Source organism: Thalassophryne amazonica, chromosome 18, assembly GCF_902500255.1.
Source record: "Thalassophryne amazonica chromosome 18, fThaAma1.1, whole genome shotgun sequence".
Taxonomy (NCBI): Eukaryota; Metazoa; Chordata; class Actinopteri; order Batrachoidiformes; family Batrachoididae; genus Thalassophryne; species Thalassophryne amazonica.
In genome coordinates, this window is record NC_047120.1 from 36,466,194 (window position 1) to 36,485,509 (window position 19,316).

The following is a 19,316-nucleotide window of genomic DNA, read 5'->3' on the forward strand; positions in this document are numbered from 1 at the left end:
TTCGAGAAATCTGGCCAATTTTCTTAAATCCTCCAAACCGTGACTATCCAGGGTTGGGACCAGGAAGCAGAGTTGTAGTCTTACACACCTCTCTGCAGCTTCTCTCCCCCTGCAATCCCCCCAATACCCCATCCCCGTAGAGACGGTGCCTGCTCCCAGACCACCACCAACCAGTAAAAATCTATTTAAGCATAAAAATTCAAAAAGAAAAAATAATATAGCACCTTCAACTACACCACAGACTAAAACAGTTAAATGTGGTCTATTAAACATTAGATCTCTCTCGTCTAAGTCCCTGTTAGTAAATGATATAATAATTGATCAACATATTGATTTATTCTGCCTTACAGAAACCTGGTTACAGCAGGATGAATATGTTAGTTTAAATGAGTCAACACCCCCGAGTCACACTAACTGCCAGAATGCTCGTAGCATGGGCCGAGGCGGAGGATTAGCAGCAATCTTCCACTCCAGCTTATTAATTAATCAAAAACCCAGACAGAGCTTTAATTCATTTGAAAGCTTGACTCTTAGTCTTGTCCATCCAAATTGGAAATCCCAAAAACCAGTTTTATTTGTTGTTATCTATTGTCCACCTGGTCGTTACTGTGAGTTTCTCTGTGAATTTTCGGACCTTTTGTCTGACTTAGTGCTTAGCTCAGATAAGACAATTATAGTGGGCGATTTTAACATCCACACAGATGCTGAGAATGACAGTCTCAACACTGCATTTAATCTATTGTTACAATCGATTGGCTTTGCTCAAAATGTAAATGAGTCCACCCACCACTTTAATCATACCTTAGATCTTGTTCTGACTTATGGTATGTAAATTGAAGACTTAACAGTATTCCCTGAAAACACCTTCTGTCTGATCATTTCTTAATAACATTTACATTTACTCTGATGGACTACCCAGCAGTGGGGAATAAGTTTCATTACAGTAGAAGTCTTTCAGAAAGCGCTGTAACTTGGTTTAAGGATATGATTCCTTCTTTATGTTCTCCAGTGCCATATACCAACACAGGGCAGAGTAGCTACCTAAACTCTGTGAGTGAGATAGATTATCTCGTCAATAGTTTTACATCCTCATTAAGGACAACTTTGGATGCTGTAGCTCCTCTGAAAAAGAGAGCCTTAAATCAGAAGTGCCTGACTCTGTGGTATAACTCACAAACTCGCAGCTTAAAGCAGATAACCCATAAGTTGGAGAGGAAATGGTGTCTCACTAATTTAGAAGATCTTCACTTAGCCTGGAAAAAGAGTCTGTTGCTCTATAAAAAAGCCCTCCGTAAAGCTAGGACATCTTACTACTCATCACTAATTGAAGAAAATAAGAACAACCCCAAGGTTTCTTTTCAGCACTGTAGCCAGGCTGACAAAGAGTCAGAGGTCTATTGAGCCGAGTATTCCTTTAACTTTAACTAGTAATGACTTCATGACTTTCTTTGCTAATAAAATTTTAACTATTAGAGAAAAAATTACTCATAACCATCCCAAAGACATATCGTTATCTTTGGCGTGCTTTCAGTGATGCCGGTATTTGGTTAGACTCTTTCTCTCCGATTGTTCTGTCTGAGTTATTTTCATTAGTTACTTCCTCCAAACCATCAACATGTCTGTTAGACCCCATTCCTACCAGACTGCTCAAGGAAGCCCTACCATTAATTAATGCTTCGATCTTAAATATGATCAATCTATTTTTATTAGTTGACTATGTACCACAGGCTTTTAAGGTGGCAGTAATTAAACCATTACTTAAAAAGCCATCACTTGACCCAGCTATCTTAGCTAATTATAGGCCAATCTCCAACCTTCCTTTTCTCTCAAAAATTCTTGAAAGGGTAGTTGTAAAACAGCTAACTGATCATCTGCAGAGGAATGGTCTATTTGAAGAGTTTCAATCAGGTTTTAGAATTCATCATAGCACAGAAACAGCATTAACAAATGATCTTCTTATGGTCTCAGACAGTGGACTCATCTCTGTGCTTGTTCTGTTAGACCTCAGTGCTGCTTTTGATACTGTTGACCATAAACTTTTATTACAGAGATTAGAGTATGCCATAGGTATTAAAGGCACTGCGCTGCGGTGGTTTGAATCATATTTATCTAATAGATTACAATTTGTTCATGTAAATGGGGAATCTTCTTCACAGACTAAGGTTAATTATGGAGTTCCACAAGGTTCTGTGCTTGGACCAATTTTATTCACTTTATACATGCTTCCCTTAGGCAGTATTATTAGACACCATTGCTTAAATTTTCATTGTTACGCAGATGATACCCAGCTTTATCTATCCATGAAGCCAGAGGACACACACCAATTAGCTAAACTGCAGGATTGTCTTACAGACATAAAGACATGGATGACCTCTAATTTCCTGCTTTTAAACTCAGATAAAACTGAAGTTATTGTACTTGGCCCCACAAATCTTAGAAACATGGTGTCTAACCAGATCCTTACTCTGGATGGCATTACCCTGACCTCTAGTAATACTGTGAGAAATCTTGGAGTCATTTTTGATTAGGATATGTCATTCAATGCGCATATTAAACAAATATGTAGGACTGCTTTTTTGCATTCGCGCAATATCTCTAAAATTAGAAAGGTCTTGTCTCAGAGTGATGCTGAAAAACTAATTCATGCATTTATTTCCTCTAGGCTGGACTATTGTAATTCATTATTATCAGGTTGTCCTAAAAGTTCCCTGAAAAACCTTCAGTTAATTCAAAATGCTGCAGCTATAGTACTGACGGGGACTAGAAGGAGAGAGCATATCTCACCCATATTGGTCTCTCTTCATTGGCTTCCTGTTAATTCTAGAATAGAATTTAAAATTCTTCTTCTTACTTATAAGGTTTTGAATAATCAGGTCCCATCTTATCTTAGGGAGCTCATTGTACCATATCACCCCGATAGAGCGCTTCGCTCTCAGACTGCAGGCTTACTTTTAGTTCCTAGGGTTTGTAAGAGTAGAATGGGAGGCAGAGCCTTCAGCTTTCAGGCTCCTCTCCTCTGGAACCAGCTCCCAATTCAGATCAGGGAGACAGACACCCTCTCTACTTTTAAGATTAGGCTTAAAACTTTCCTTTTTGCTAAAGCTTATAGTTAGGGCTGGATCAGGTGACCCTGAACCATCCATTAGTTATGCTGCTATAGACTTAGACTGCTGGGGGGTTCCCATGATGCACTGAGTGTTTCTTTCTCTTTTTGCTCTGTATGCACCACTCTGCACTCTGGTTCTGCTGGAGGTTTCTTCCTGTTAAAAGGGAGTTTTTCCTTCCCACTGTCGCCAAGTGCTTGCTCACAGGGGGTCGTTTTGACCGTTGGGGTTTTTCCGTAATTATTGTATGGCTTTGCCTTACAATATAAAGCGCCTTGGGGCAACTGTTTGTTGTGATTTGGCGCTATATAAATAAAATTCATTTGATTTGATTTGATTTAGTATTCTGCTCTTACTACGATGCAGCAGTTTTCTAGTTTGGCAGATAGTTCTGGAGGAAATCACTGAATAAATTAACAAAGTGAAAATATGGTTTGACCGAAACAAACTGTCATTAAACTTACATAAGACAGGGATGAAATGGAGGTGTAAGAGTCACTAGGTGGTCACAGGAAACATTTTTTTCTGTATGTATGTATTTATTCATGTATGTTCATTGTTAGTTGGTTTTGTATTTTCTGTTGTGTTTTTATTCAGGTTGTTTTTGTCTCTTTCTCTAAAATTGTATATACTCATTAGATTAGTTAATATTACTATTATTGTTGTGCTTGCTATTATTAATATATAAACAAAAATAAATTAAAAAAATATTACAATTTGTAATACATTTGACTCTTTTACAACATTGAAAATGCCATAGACATGCTAATGTGTTAGCATTGTTCCTGTTTTTAAGTTATAAAATACATCTATCAACTGTTTTAGTAGACCATAACAGGTCAGTTTAACATAAAAAAGGTAAATATTACTCACAGCCATATGCTCTTTAGGGTTTTAGCGGGGGGAAAGCGAAAGAAAAAAATTAATCAACGAAGCAATGATCGAAGCACTGCTTTGATCTGCGAATCACTGCTTCAATTGGTTCAAGGTTCAAAGCAAAGCCGCGCTGCAGAAAAGTTGATAACGGACCCGCTGCAGTCTGTAATCAATGTAGAGAAATGATCATTTTCCTGACAAACACCCCCCAAAACAATGGCCACTCTGAAGGACCGATAAGGGAATCATTAAGTAAAAAAGTTATTGATGTCGGTGGATTAAACAATTTCTTAACAATACCCGAAAGGAACCAGTTCTCGATACCCATCCCTAATTATGAATCTGTCTGAAAACCATTCAAGTCCACAGCAGTTCCAGCTATTGACTTTTTTTGTAAACCCATTAAGACACATCACACAGTTACAGGGGCAGCAAGGGCCAGCACCACACAATTATCTTTGATTGCTTTCAAAAACATGTCTCCAGAAAACAAAGGGAGGTGAAATTACAATGAAATGCTCCAATTTCAGGATGAATTACATGTGTGCTACTCCCAATGCAAGGGTTGATGTTGTTTTTTGAATCACTTCACTTTGCTATTTCTTTTCTTTTGTTGACTGAAACAATGGGTTCCATTTGAATCAGTTTATTTGCCAAGGTCCAAACACTCCTTAATAAGCCACTCTCATCACTTTGCACGTTGAGCAGTAATTTGCTTTATTTAGATCCCTAACCCTTGTGCTAATTATCACAGTGAGTCCTGTGGGTTGCAGCAATGCTACCAACAGCACATGCGCACCGACCCCGTGGTTTAAAGTGCCGGGGCTGTTTTGGTTTTCAGAGCCTTTCTTTCACTAATTGATCCATGTATCTGTGCATGTGTTGTATCACAGAGAGACCAGGAAGTTGATATTAGTGGTGTCCTCGGAACAGAAAAGTCCGTTTCAGCTTTACAATTACAGTGGTCCCTCGTTTATCGCGGGAGTTACGATCTAAAAATAACCCGCAATAATCGAAATCCGCGAAGTAGTCAGCGCTATTTTTTGCAATTATTATAGATGTTTTAAGGCTGTAAAAACCCCTCACTACACACTTTATACACTTTTCTCAAACAGGCATTAACATTTTCTCACTTTTCTCTCCTGTGTAAACACTCTCTTTTTTCTTCTGGGCGAGAAGATTATAAACAGACACACACAGAACTCTCCCCTTCGCTCACTGCCTCTGGAGGTACGGATGCGGGACCCGCAAAGAATCCAACTCCTCTCTCGGTGGCCACGGAGCTCTGCGGCTGCGGTCAACATCTGCATCAAAACAGCGAGCGTAGTCTCTGGACTTGTTGCCAGATTTGGGGCAGCTCCACACAGCAGACAGGAGGGCGGTGTGAGTGGCCCGCTGCTGCATTTACCGAGCCTGCAGACTCAGTAAGCGCATCGGAGGCAGTGAGAGCAATCGCGGTGATGCCGACCGGTGCCGCGACCAGCCCGCCTGATAAGGACGCAGAACACAATGTTGGGAAAGTGTAGGGACACGGACCCACAACAGGGGGCGCAAAGGAACCGGACAATGGATGAGCCAATAAATAACAATTTACTGTTGTAAATGTGCACAACGGAATACAGACAGAACCAGAATTTGGATTACAGACAATTACACGAAGATGACGTGTGGGCAGGCTCAAGGATAGGAGAGCACCGTCCAGAGAAGAGCTGGACCCCACACGATTTCCACCGCCACCGGATCTGGAAACACACTGGAGACGCCAAGTCCTGAGTCCCCAGGTGGCCACCGTCTTCAGCTGCCGGATCTGGTACTGCTGGCAGGATAAAGAGAAAACAGCTTGAGGTGAGTGTGTGAAGACACACCCAGTATACAGTCAGCAAAGTGTTTCTTTCCAGGTGGGAACAACACCTCCACCTTCAACACAGTTCAACTCCGGTTGTCTCTGTAGTTCAGTGTGACAAGTGAACGCCCTTCACTTTGTCACCACTCCGTACTCTGACAGACGACAACAGTGAGTAGACTCCTGAAACAATATCACAGAATAGAGAAGTAATGTGCGCATGGCACAATCACGGCTGAGGTATTACCTATGGGTAGACGATATCTCGGCAGTGAGGTGGAGATGTTGTCTGGCTTTTATGGATGGTTGATGATGAGTGGTGATGAGTGACAGCTGGTAAGGGTGATGAGTGACAGCTGTCACTCCGGTGGCTCCTGCGTGGCAGCAGCGCCTTCTCATGCCCGAAGCCCGCACTTCGGGCAGGGCACCCTCTGGTGGTGGGCCAGCAGTACTCCTCTTCTGGCGGCCCACACAACAGGACCCCCCCTCAACGAGTGTCTCCTGGTGCCCGATCCGGGCTGTCGGGGTGTCGAGTGTAGAAGTCAGCCAGGAGGGCCGCGTCTAGGATGAAGCTCCTCTTCACCCAGGAGCGTTCCTCAGGGCCATACCCCTCCCAGTCCACCAAGTACTGGAACCCCCGGCCCTTCTGACGGACGTCCAGGAGCTGGCACACGGTCCAAACCGGCTCCCCGTCGATGATCCGGGCAGGAGGCTGCGCTGGTCCGGGAGCACAGAGGGGTGAGGTGTGGCGAGGTTTGATCCTGGACACGTGACAAACCGGGTGGATCTGCAGTGAAGCTCCAACTCCCAGCTTCACTGCGGATCCACCCGGTTTTTCATGTGTCACAGCCGGACTGAGGACCTTGATGATTTTGAAGGGACCGATGAACCGTTCCTTCAACTTGGGGGAGTCCACTTGTAGGGGGATGTCCTTTGTTGACAACCACACCTCCTGCCCGAGTTGATATGCAGGGGCCGGGGAACATCGGCAGTCTGTATGGGCTTTAGCCCTCGTCCGGGCCTTCAGCAAGGCAGAACGGGCGGTGCACCACACCCGACGGCAATGTCGCAGGTGGGCCTGGACTGAGGGCACACCGACCTCTCCCTCCACCACGGGGAACAATGGGGGCTGGTACCCCAAACACACCTCAAACGGGGAGAGGCCGGTGGCGGAGGACACCTGACTATTATGCGCGTACTCGAACCAGGCCAGATGTTCACTCCAGGCCGTCGGGTGCACGGATGTCACACATCGTAGGGCCTGCTCCAACTCCTGGTTGGCCCATTCTGCCTGTCCATTTGTCTGTGGGTGATACCCGGATGAGAGGCTCACGGAGGCCCCCAGTTCTCTACAGAAACTCCTCCAGACAAAGGAGAACTGGGGACCACGATCTGAGACAATGTCTGTTGGTATCCCATGCAGACGTACGATGCGGTGGACCAGGAGGTCTGCTGTCTCCTGGGCCGTTGGGAGCTTCGGGAGGGCCACGAAGTGGGCCGCCTTGGAGAATCGGTCCACTATCGTAAAGATGGTCATCATGCCCTGGGACGGCGGGAGGCCCGTGACAAAATCCAGGCTGATGTGGGACCAGGGGTGATGAGGCACCGGGAGCGGTTGCAGAAGTCCTTGAGTCTTAGAATGGTCCGCCTTGCCACTGGCGCAGGTGGTACAGGCCTGGATATATTCCCGGACGTCGGCCTCCATGGACGCCCACCAGAAGTGCTGCCGGACCACTGCCACGGTTCTTCGCACCCCTGGATGACAGGAGAGCTTGGAACCGTGACAGAAGTCCAGGACAGCCGGTGTGGCCTCTGGTGGGACGTAGAGACGGTTCTTTGGGCCGTTTCCCGGGTCCGGGCTCCGTGCCAGGGCCTCCCGGACGGTCTTCTCTACGTCCCAGGTGAGGGTGGCCACCATAGTGGACTCGGGAATAATGGGCTCCGGTGGATCCGGCAGCTCAGTCTTGACCTCCTCTTTGTGAACCCAGGACAGGGCGTCAGATTGTTGGTTCTTGGTCCCGGGGTGATAGGTGATCTGGAAGTCAAAACGTCCAAAGAATAGTGACCAGCGGGCTTGCCTGGGGTTCAGCCGCTTGGCGGTCCTGATGTACTCCAGGTTCGGATGGTCCGTGAAAACCGTAAATGGTGCCGCAGCTCCCTCCAACAGATGTCTCCACTCCTCGAGAGCCTCTTTCACCACGAGGAGTTCCCGATTGCCCACGTCATAGTTCCGTTCAGCCGGGGTCAACCTGCGTGAAAAATAGGCACATGGGTGGAGAACCTTGTCGGACTCTCTGCTCTGGGACAACACGGCTCCTATCCCTGAGTCAAAGGCCTCTACTTCAACTACAAACTGGAGGCTAGGATCGGGCTGCACCAAGACTGGTGCAGTCGAAAACCGACGTTTCAACTCCCTAAACACGGCTTCGCACCGATCCGACCAAGTGAAGGGGACTTTGGGGGAGGTCAGGGCTGTCAGGGGGCTAACTACCTGACTGTAGCCCTTAATGGACCTCCTGTAGAAATTTGCAAAGCCGAGGAACTGTTGCAGTTTCCTACAGCTTGCAGGTTGGGGCCAATCTCTCACCGCCGCAACCTTGGCCGGATCAGGGGCGACGGAGTTGGAGAAGATTACAAACCCCAGGAAGGACAAAGAAGTGCGGTGGAACTCGCACTTCTCGCCCTTCACAAACAGCCGGTTCTCCAACAACCGCTGCAGTACCTGACGTACATGCTTAACATGAGTCTCAGGATCTGGGGAAAAGATGAGGATATTGTCCAGGTATACAAAGACGAATCGGTGCAGGAAATCCCGCAAGACATAATTTACCAATGCCTGGAACATCACGGGGGCGTTAGTGAGGCCGAACGGCATGACCAGGTACTCAAAGTGACCTAACGGGGTGTTAAATGCCGTTTCCATTCGTCTCCCTTCTGGATCCGAAGCAGGTGATAAGCATTTCTCAGATCCAGTTTGGTGAAGATTTTGGCTCCATGCAGGGGCGTGAACACTGAATCTAACAGGGGCAACGGGTATCGATTGCGAACCGTAATTTCGTTCAGCCCCCTATAGTCAATGCATGGACGGAGTCCGCCGTCTTTCTTGTCCACAAAAAAAGAAACCAGCACCCATCGGGGAGGTGGAGTTTCGGATCAGCCCGGCAGCTAATGAGTCCCGGATGTAGGTCTCCATGGATTCGCGCTCAGGACGTGAGAGGTTGTACAGTCGACTGGATGGGTACTCAATGCCTGGGATCAAATCTATGGCGCAATCATACGGACGGTGCGGGGGAAGTGTGAGTGCCAGATCTTTGCTGAAGACGTCAGCAAGATCGTGGTACTCCTCAGGCACCGCCGTAAGATTGGGGGGGACTTTAACCTCCTCATTAGCAGCCAAACCGGGGGGAACCGAGGATCCTAAACACTCCCGGTGGCAGGTTTCGCTCCACTGAGCCACAACCCCAGACGGCCAATCAATCCAGGGATTGTGTTTAATCATCCATGGGAAGCCCAAAATCACGCGGGAGGTAGAAGGAGTCACATAAAATTCAATCTCCTCCCGATGATTCCCAGACACTACCAGAGTTACTGGCAGTGTCTTGTGTGTGATAAAAGGGAGAAGGGTGCCATCTAGTGCCCGCACCTTCAATGGTGAAGGGAGCGCCACTAGAGGGAGCCCTACTTCCCTTGCCCATCTGCTGTCCAGCAGATTCCCTTCTGACCCCGTGTCCACCAGTGCTGGGGCCTGAAGGGTTAGATCCCCACTCAGGATCATAACTGGGAGACGTGCAGATATGCGTGTATGTCCCACGTGAATGTTATGACCCACCCTTAGCCCAGTCTCTAAAGGTGAATGTTGTCGTTTTGGCCATTTGGGGCAGTTTTTCTGTATATGCTCTTTTGAGCTGCAGAGAAAACACTCCCCGCGGGCCAGCCTCCTCATTCTGTCATCTGATCTCCTTTTGGCCCTGCTTGTCTCCCTAACAACGTCAGCAGGGGGAGCTGTTGCCACACGGAGCGCTGAGGCTGTGGAGCATGGGGAGGGCGGAACCTTTTCGGACCTGGAAGGGAGAGGTACGGCGCGTGCCCAGCCATGTCCTTCGTCTCGCTCCCGACGGCGTTGTTCTAACCGATTGTCAATAAGCCCGTCCAAATCCCGCGGCTCATCCTTAGCCACCAGATGCTCCTTTAGGACCAGAGACAGTCCGTTTACAAAGGTGGCGCGGAGTGCAACGTTATTCCAGCCGGACCTCGCAGCCGCAATGCAGAAGTCAACTGCATACTCGGCTGCACTCTGACGCCCCTGTCTCAGAGACAGCAGCACCATTGAAGCAGTCTCGCCTCTATGTGGGTGATCGAACACCAGTCTGAACTCCCTCACAAACTCAGTATACACCGTTAGGAGCCATGCATTCTGCTCCCAAAGCGCCGTAGCCCAGGCGCGTGCCTCACCTCGAAGCAAATTAATTACATAAGCCACCCGACTGGAGTCTGACGCGTACATCACGGGACGCTGTGCAAAGATGAGCGAACACTGCATTAAGAAGTCCACGCACGTCTCTACACAACCTCCATACGGTTCCGGGGGACTTATGTATGCTTCAGGGGATGGTGGGGGGGTTCGTTGAATGACCAGTGGGATGTCTATATTCGGCACCAGGACAGCAGGAGGAGGAGCTGCAGCCGCGCCCTGTGCGCGCGCTTCCACCTCCGCGGTGAGTGCCTCCATCCTGCGATTGAGTATATTGCTGTGCTCGGTCATTACGTCCATCCGAGCAGTGAAGGCGGTTAAGATGCGCTGCAACTCACCTAACACGCCTCCTGCTGGCGCCTGTGCACCCTGCTCTTCCATTGGCTGTTCAACAGATGGATGACGCCCCTCGGAATCCATGACGTTGGCCGAGATAACCTGTTGGGAAAGTGTAGTGACATGGACCCACAACAGGGGGCGCAAAGGAACCGGACAATGGATGAGCCAATAAATAACAATTTACTGTTGTAAATGTGCACAACGGAATACAGACAGAACCAGAATTTGGATTACAGACAATTACACGAAGATGACGTGTGGGCAGGCTCGAGGATAGGAGAGCACCGTCCAGATAAGAGCCCGACCCCACACGATTTCCACCGCCACTGGATCTGGAAACACACTGGAGACGCCAAGTCCTGAGTCCCCAGGTGGCCACCGTCTTCAGCTGCCGGATCTGGTACTGCTGGCAGGATAAAGAGAAAGCAGCTTGAGGTGAGTGTGTGAAGACACACCCAGTAAACAGTCAGCAAAGTGTTTCTTTCCAGGTGGGAACAACACCTCCACCTCTAACACAGTTCAACTCTGGTTGTCTCTGTAGTTCGGTGTGACAAGTGAACGCCCTTCACTTTGTCACCACTCCGTACTCTGACAGACGACAACAGTGAGTAGACTCCTGAAACAATATCACAGAATAGAGAAGTAATGTGCGCACGGCGCAATCACGGCTGAGGTATTACCTATGGGTAGACGATATCTCGGCAGTGAGGTGGAGATGTTGTCTGGCTTTTATGGATGGTTGATGATGAGTGGTGATGAGTGACAGCTGGTAAGGGTGATGAGTGACAGCTGTCACTCTGGTGGCTCCTGCGTGGCGGCAGCGCCCTCTCGTGCCTGAAGCCCACACTTCGGGCAGGGCGCCCTCTGGTGGTGGGCCAGCAGTACCTCCTCTTCTGGCGGCCCACACAACACACAATGCGCTGTTAAAAAAAGGCATGCAAAATTGCACTAAAAAAATCTGCAAAAGGTGAACCGCGTTATAGTGAGGGACCACTGTACTGCACTTTTTAAAGAGCATGAAGGTCACCAGGAGGATACACGCATAATGAATGCTTTACTGTTAAAACAAGAGAAAAAGTGTAAAAACTGTAGCTGATGCATATATTTATCAAGCTACAAAAGATGTTCACATATAAATGTGTAGTAAGTATTTGCAATGATCTCAAAGGGCTTTTAAGTGGCTGTATTCAGTACATTTTTCTAAAGAATGAAAATGTTTGGCAAAATCCTAAAATGATCATAAATGCTTAAAATCAATAAATATGACAACTGCTTCTGAGAAAAATTAAAACATATTAAAATGTAAATCAGGAAACTACCCACATTTCATTGTCATATCGGTGTCAGATTTTGATGTTGTTTCAACATCGGAGATTATCAATGGAGTTTTGTCGATATGTTGATTGATGTTGCAACATAATACAATCAAAAAACAGTATTGATACAACATTGCCCTGCCCACTGGGTGTTTCATTCCAGTAGTATGATTTGTTTACAATTGTTCACAACTGTAAGTTGTGCTTGTCAAGATGAATGGCTGTGCTTCTGTGTTTTTGTTAGGGAAAACCTTCTGTCTATACATGAATACTGGGGGAAAGCTGCTCAAAGGTGCAGCAAGGTCAATTTCAATTTTATTCAATTTACTTAATTTATATAGCGCCAAAATCACACCAAAGCTACCTCAAGGCACTTTACACAAGCAAGGTCTAACCTTACCAACCCCTACAGCAAGCACACAGGCAAGAGTGGTAAGGAAAAACTCCCTCTGATGATATTAAGGAAGAAACCTCAAGCAGACCAGACTCAGAGGGGTGACCCAATGCTTAAGCCATTCTAACAGTTACAAGGTTTTTACAAAGCTTTACAAAGGTGAAGAAACAGAAGACAGGAATTCAAAACAACATGACATAATCACAAAGGAATATATATTTGAAAGGAATATATATTTAGCACTGGATTCAGGAGGAGTGTGGTTTTCGTCCTGGTCGTGGCACACTGGACCAGCTCTACACGCTCCATCGGGTGCTCGAGGGTTCACAGGAGTTCGTCCAACCAGTCCACATCTGCTTTGTAGATCTAGAGAAGGCGTTTGACCGTGTTTCTCTGGGCACCCTGTGGGGGGTGCTCTGGGAGTACGGGGTCCAGGGTCCTTTGCTAAGGGCTATCTTCCCTGTACGACCACAGCAGGAGCTTGGTTTGCATTGCCAGTAGTAAGTCAAACCTGTTTCCAGTGCACGTTGGCCTCTGCCAGGGCTGCCCTTTGTCACCGGTTCTGTTCATTATCTTTATGGACAGAATTTCTAGGTGCAGCCAGGGTGTAGAGGGGGTCTGGTTTGGGAACCACAGAATCTCATCTCTGCTGTTTGCGGACAATGTGGTTCTGTTGGCTTCGTCAAATCAGGACCTTCAGCGTGCACTGGGGCGGTTTGCAGCCCAGTGTGAAGTGTCCAGGATGAAAATCAGCACCTCCAAATCCGAGGCCATGGTTCTCGACTGGAAAAAGGTGCTTTGCCCTCTTCAGGTCAGTGGAGTGTCCTTACCTCAAGTGGAGGAGTTTAAGTATCTTGGGGCCTTGTTCACGAGTGAGGGACGGCTGGAGCGTGGGATCGACAGACGGATCGGTGCAGTATCTGCAGTGATGCGGTCGCTGTATTGGACTGTCGTGGTGAAGAGAGAGCTGAGTAGGGGGGCAAAGCTCTCGATTTACCAATCGATCTATGTTCCAATCCTCACCTATGGTCATGAGATTTGGCTCATGACCGAAAGAACGAGATCGCGAGTACAAGCGGCCGAGATGAGTTTCCAGGGTGGCTGGACGCTCCCTTAGAGATAGGGTGAGGAGCTCGGTCACTCGGGAGGAGCTCGGAGTCGAGCCGCTGCTCCTCCATGTCAAAACAAGCCAGTTGAGGTGGCTCAGGCATCTTTTCCGGATGCCCCCTGGACGCCTCGCTGGAGAGGTGTTCCGGGCATCGGGAGGATGCCCCGGGGAAGACCCAGGACACGCTGGAGGGACTACGTCTCTCGGCTGGCTTGGGAACGCCTTGGGGTTCCCCCGGAGGAGCTGGGGGAGGTGTGTGTGGATCGGGAGGTCTGGGCGGCTTTGCTTGAGCTGCTGCCCCCGCGACCCGACTCCGGATTAAGCGGAAGAAAATGGATGGATGGATGGATACATATTTGATAAGTCCATGCAGGCAGTTATGCCACAGGCAGGGGTCATCCAGGAATCCTTGTGCCATCAGTGTGCCTGTTCCTGTGGAAATGTCTGTGCAGTGTGTAGTGTGTCGGTCTGGCATCGTAAGTTCAGCATTCGTCCCGCTATCCATACCTCAGACAGAGACAGAAAGTGCAGAATCAGTCTCCTGGAAAAAAACAAAACAAAACAAAAAACTACACCTAAGGTGTAATTCATCAGCAGTAAATCAACAGGAAAGCCAAGAAAATACTAAGGTGATCGCCGGCTGCTAGCCCTAAGCTTCACCAGCAGACCTAAAATTTAGCTAAACTTGAAGCCAAGACCTGTTCTGTTACTAATAACATGAATTTAAAAGGATAGGAAGCATAGTGCCATACTATGCCAGTATGCTAGCCATACAAAAGGGAATATAAATGCATCTTAAATCTGGACTTGAAAGTCTACAGAATCAAACTGTTTTATCTCGATTGGGAGGTCATTCCACAGAACAGGTGCATGATAAGAGAAAGCTCTGTAGCCCACAGACTTTTTATTCACCCTAGGGACACAGAGTAGTCCTGGGCCCTGAAAATGCAGAGGCCTGACCGGTATGTAGGGTTTAATTTGGTCAGCTAAGTAAGGAGATGTCCATGAATAATTTTAAAAGTTAATAGCAGAACCTCAGAATTAATTCTCACAAAGACAGTAATCCAGTGAAGAGACACCAAAATGGGTGTAATGTGATTGAACTTTCTGCTTCCTGTCAAGAGTCGGGCAGCAGCATTTTGAACCAGTTGGAGAGCCCTAATGCTGGGCTGCGGTAAACCAGAAAATAGGACATTAAAGTCATCGAGTCTAGAAGAGACAAATGCATGAATCATGGTCTCTGCGTCAGCCATAGACCGGATGGGACGAATCTTCGCTATATTTTGCAGGTGGAAGAAAGCAGTCCTCGTAATATCTGCAATATGTAGGTCAAAGGACAACGTGGGATCAAAAAATCACCCCAATTTTCCTCACTTTGTCAATATGATGTATGTCACACAAGCCTAGGTTAAGCGTTAGCTGATCAAACTGATGCGATGTCTCGCTGAACTGACCATCATTTCAGTCTTGTCTGAGTTTAGAATTAAGAAATTCCTGGACATCCAGCTTTTCACTGATGCAAGGCAATCCTCTAAGAATTATGTGTATGAGATTACCAGCAGTTATCGGCATGTACAGCTAAGTATCATCAGCATAGCAATGAAAAGTAATCCCAAAATGATACAATATGTGCCCAACGAGTGCTATATAAAGGGAGAAAAGCAGGGGAGCTAAGACAGACCCCCTGTGGAACCCCGTATTTCATGTCACCAAGGTTATAGGTCATGTTGCTTAACAACACACTAAAGTCTCGACTGTTTTTTTTTTTTTATTTCAGAAGTTATCTGTTGATGAAAATATGATGGGTTGGCAAAAAAGCTACTTCCAGTTGTGTCCCTCACCCTTTTGGGCAGTTTGTTTGTATTGTATAGTTGGATGAAATTGTGTGAAGATTTTACTCAAGAAGAGAGTTGGAGAACAAACCATCTTCTAATCATGTGCTGATAAATAAATGCAGTTTTATCATGTAAAGCAAGAAGGGACACTCATGTCAAGGATCACCCTCCCGAAATTTGTGTTGATTTGGTGTTGCTTTGTTCAATTTGGTACATAAATTAGGAGCTATGCACTGTACTACATATGTATTTTGTGATACCACCATGTTTTCCATTGGGAGTGGTAGACTCTCATCTGCTTCATGCTACAGAATCTCGGCAAAAGTACCGCCACCTATTGGGTTGCAGGGTCAATATAGGACTTAGTTACTTACTTGCTTCTCGAGGCAGGACTAAGCACTTGCATCAATGAGCCTCCATGCCTATATAGGACTTACTTGGACTTCTTCTTGTGGACTTGTTTGGAACCATTTTATGTTTCTTGAGGGGGTTAAGCACTGTCACCAATGGGCATCAGGTCCTATAGACAACTTAGCATTCCCTAGTGATGACCAAACATATGAAAGGTCGACAGATATTTTCAGAGGAAGAACAACCTAACGATCTGTATCTGTGGTTCTGTGGTAATGGTTTCCTTGTATTCTCAGATGACTCAGTAAATCTCCATTGAGCAACATCAAGCATTTCCTTTAAATCAGGGCTGCCCAAACCTTTTGCCTCCAAGGGCCAAAATGAAAATGTGACAATGGGCCGCGGGCCAAATATAGCAATTTTACTCATGATGCAGAAATAAATGTAACAATGTTGCTTTAATTAACATAAAGGAATGAATGTTTAATTTTTCAACTAAGTGCAAATCAAATGCAACACAACAAATTGCAACAAAATACTGCAAACTCAATCTCAAACTGCAAACTCAAACTTCACTAAACAGCAAACCACTAGTCACTAGTGGTTTGAATGTTTAGTGGAGTTTACATCAATGTGTCTCACTAGTGACTAGTGAGACACATGAAGCTGATCTTTGCACATTATTAGCCTCTCAATGTTTAGTTGGAGCTGGCTAACTGCCAAGGTAAGTATGTCATCCAGGGGTGAGTCAGTCAGGGTACCTCTGAGCCTGGACTTGTTTAGGTTCACAAATAAAGGTCTGTTCACAAATGTAAGTGCTGCCAAACAGTGAAAGCATCACCTGTGCATGTTTCTTAATGTGTGGGTAGTTTTGTAGTAAGATCTGTGTGTAGAAATCCTTAAGACTCAGTGACATGAATTTATTTTTTAGCTCAGTATCACACTGAAAGTCAATTAACTCCATCTGAAGGTGGTCTGGGACTGAAGGGTTGTGAGAACAATTCCATATGTCCAGCACTTTTTCTGAAGTCCATAAACCGCACATCAAACTCCTTGTTCAGGTTGCTGACAAGTCCTGCATATTCACACAGCTTCTCCTCAACCAGGTTTACTTCTCTCAGACTAGGGAAGTGAGTCATGTTTCCTGGAAACAAATAAACAGCCTAAGTTTTCACTACAATTATCAGCACAACTGCCACATAAGCTCACAACAGTAAATGCAACAGTGCATTTCAAGTAAAACACGCATCTATACTAAGCGTCTCCCGCACCACGGAGAACTCAGCTGTACAATGGTGCACAGACATGACCTGCATGTACTTACATCAAGTATAAATACAGACCATTATATACATGTATACAGCATACGATTTTTATGATCAGTCTTACCTGCTGACAGATGTCGAGAGAGTAGCCCCAGCTTCATTTGAAAGGCCTTGACGTGATCATAAAGCTCGCTGATAATCTGCTCCTTGCCTTGAAGCTGAACATTCAGTGAGTTAAGCAGGTCCGTAATGTCCACCATGAAAGCCACGTCACAAATCCTGTCTTCTGTAGGAACTTGGTTGTTACTGTCCTTGGTCATCAGAAAGTCTGCGATGAAATGGCGCGGCTCAAAAAAATCTTTTGAGCACTTTCCCTCTGCTAAGCCAGCGAACCTCTTGGTGGTACAACACATCTCTGTATTGAACATCGACCTCGTCCAAAAGAGTTCTGAACTGGCGGTGTGAAAGATGCAGTTTATGATTTTAATGACGTCGTGCACAACGTCTCCAAGCCCGATTGATTTGGCACACAGCTGTTCTTGGTGCAGGATACAATGGTATTGGGTCAGCTTACCTCCACATTCGGCAACCTTTTGAGACACCAGTGTGGCAATACCTGCTTTTTTGCCAATCATTGCAGGGGCACCGTCCGTCGTGATCCCAACCATTTTGTCCCAGCTCAAACTGTACTTGTCCAATACTCGTTCAACAGCCGCAAACAAGTCCTCGCTTTTAGTCGTCCCATGTAGCGTCTCTATTCCAGCCAGCTCTTGGGAGATTTCCATGCTGTCACTCACTCCTCGGATAAAAACTAAAAGCTGTGCTGAATCAGAAATATCCGTGCTCTCATCACACGCCAGTGAAAAAACTGAAAATCCACGTGTTTTTGCTTTAAGTTGTTCCTTAATGTCCCGGCTCATGTCTTCAATACGGCATGTCACCGAGGCTGATTTGAGAGAAGAGCCTTGCCTGGGATGGACACACAAGTTAACGCCGCTGTGGACAGACAGTCTTTGACAAACTCGCCTGTTGAAAATGATCTTCCAGTCTTGGCAATAAGGGCTGAGATTTCATAGCTGGCCCGGGTCACGCTGTCCTGGACAGAGGATGGCCGTGCTAGGGCACTTTGTTGTGAACGAAGTTTTGCTAATAAGTCACTAGCCTTCTTCTTACGTGCATCTCCTTGGTACATTGAAAAAGCTGCATGTTTTGTCTCATAATGGCGACGTATGTTGTACTCCTTTTGTACAGCCACAGACTGATTACAAATGAGACAAACCGGCCTACAATTAATGTCTGTGAAAAAATATTTTTCCTCCCACGTTTACTTATAATGCCTCTTGTCCGTATGCCACTTACTTTGGTGCTCCATGTCTACTGGTTTAAGACCGCGAAACTTGATGCTGCCAGCGCAAAGGTTCATGGGAAATCTTTCCAAATAAGTAAAATATATATTTTGTAATATAAAATTTTTAAAAACATATTTGAAAATAGAAATAGAACACACAACAGTGTGACATACCCACTGTGTTAAAACAATGTATTTTAAAGACCTTCCAGTTTGGTATGAACAGCGCACCATGACTGAGAAGAAACTGTCCATGCAGCCCTATATAAAGTATTCACTTTGTAGGGAGGGACACAGGTTGGCTTAGCAGCTGAGCAAGAGTTATTATGTCAGCACTTGTGCAAAGAATTATCAACTGAGGCCCGGCGGGCCAATCAAAACGTTCCTGGGCCCCACTTTGGGTGCCCCTGCTTTAAATGATCTGCTTTGTTCCCATTTTATAATGTGTATGTTGATTTGTTGTCACACGCAACTGCCTTATATTGTGGGGTAGTTAGCTAAGCAGGAGAGATTGTGGTTGTGGTGGGGGTGATCATTAAAAATCTTTGAGTGTACAAGCAATTTCAAAAGCTTAGCAAGACCGTTGGGCTCTTTCCCAATGACTACAATTAATGTTGTTCCCAATGGCTCCTAATAATAACGTGTGGCAAATGGCAGAGGGAATTGCATATTCAGACAGAGCGAAATGTCTCTTTGTGAATCCCGCCCTAATTTACTGCCTTATTATGAGCCATTCAGAGAAGCCTTTTGGGAAAAATCCTCCTGTGGTGCTTCACAAAGACCATAGCATGATTACCCAGGAGGACAAGCACTACAGGTGATGTCACTCCCAACAGACTCCATTGTCTGTGTAGCAGATCAGCAAACAAGAAAGGAAAAAAAAAAAAAAAAATCCTTTTTTTTTTTTGCAACAATGTGCCAATAGTCTTATATTACCCCACACTAAAATAAGATTAATTGGCTTGCTTCTGGGTATTATTAGATACAATTTTGCAAAGCACTCGGTTAGTCTTTTCAGTCAGGGACTATGACTGTATTAACATTGGCAAACTTATTTTCAATGACA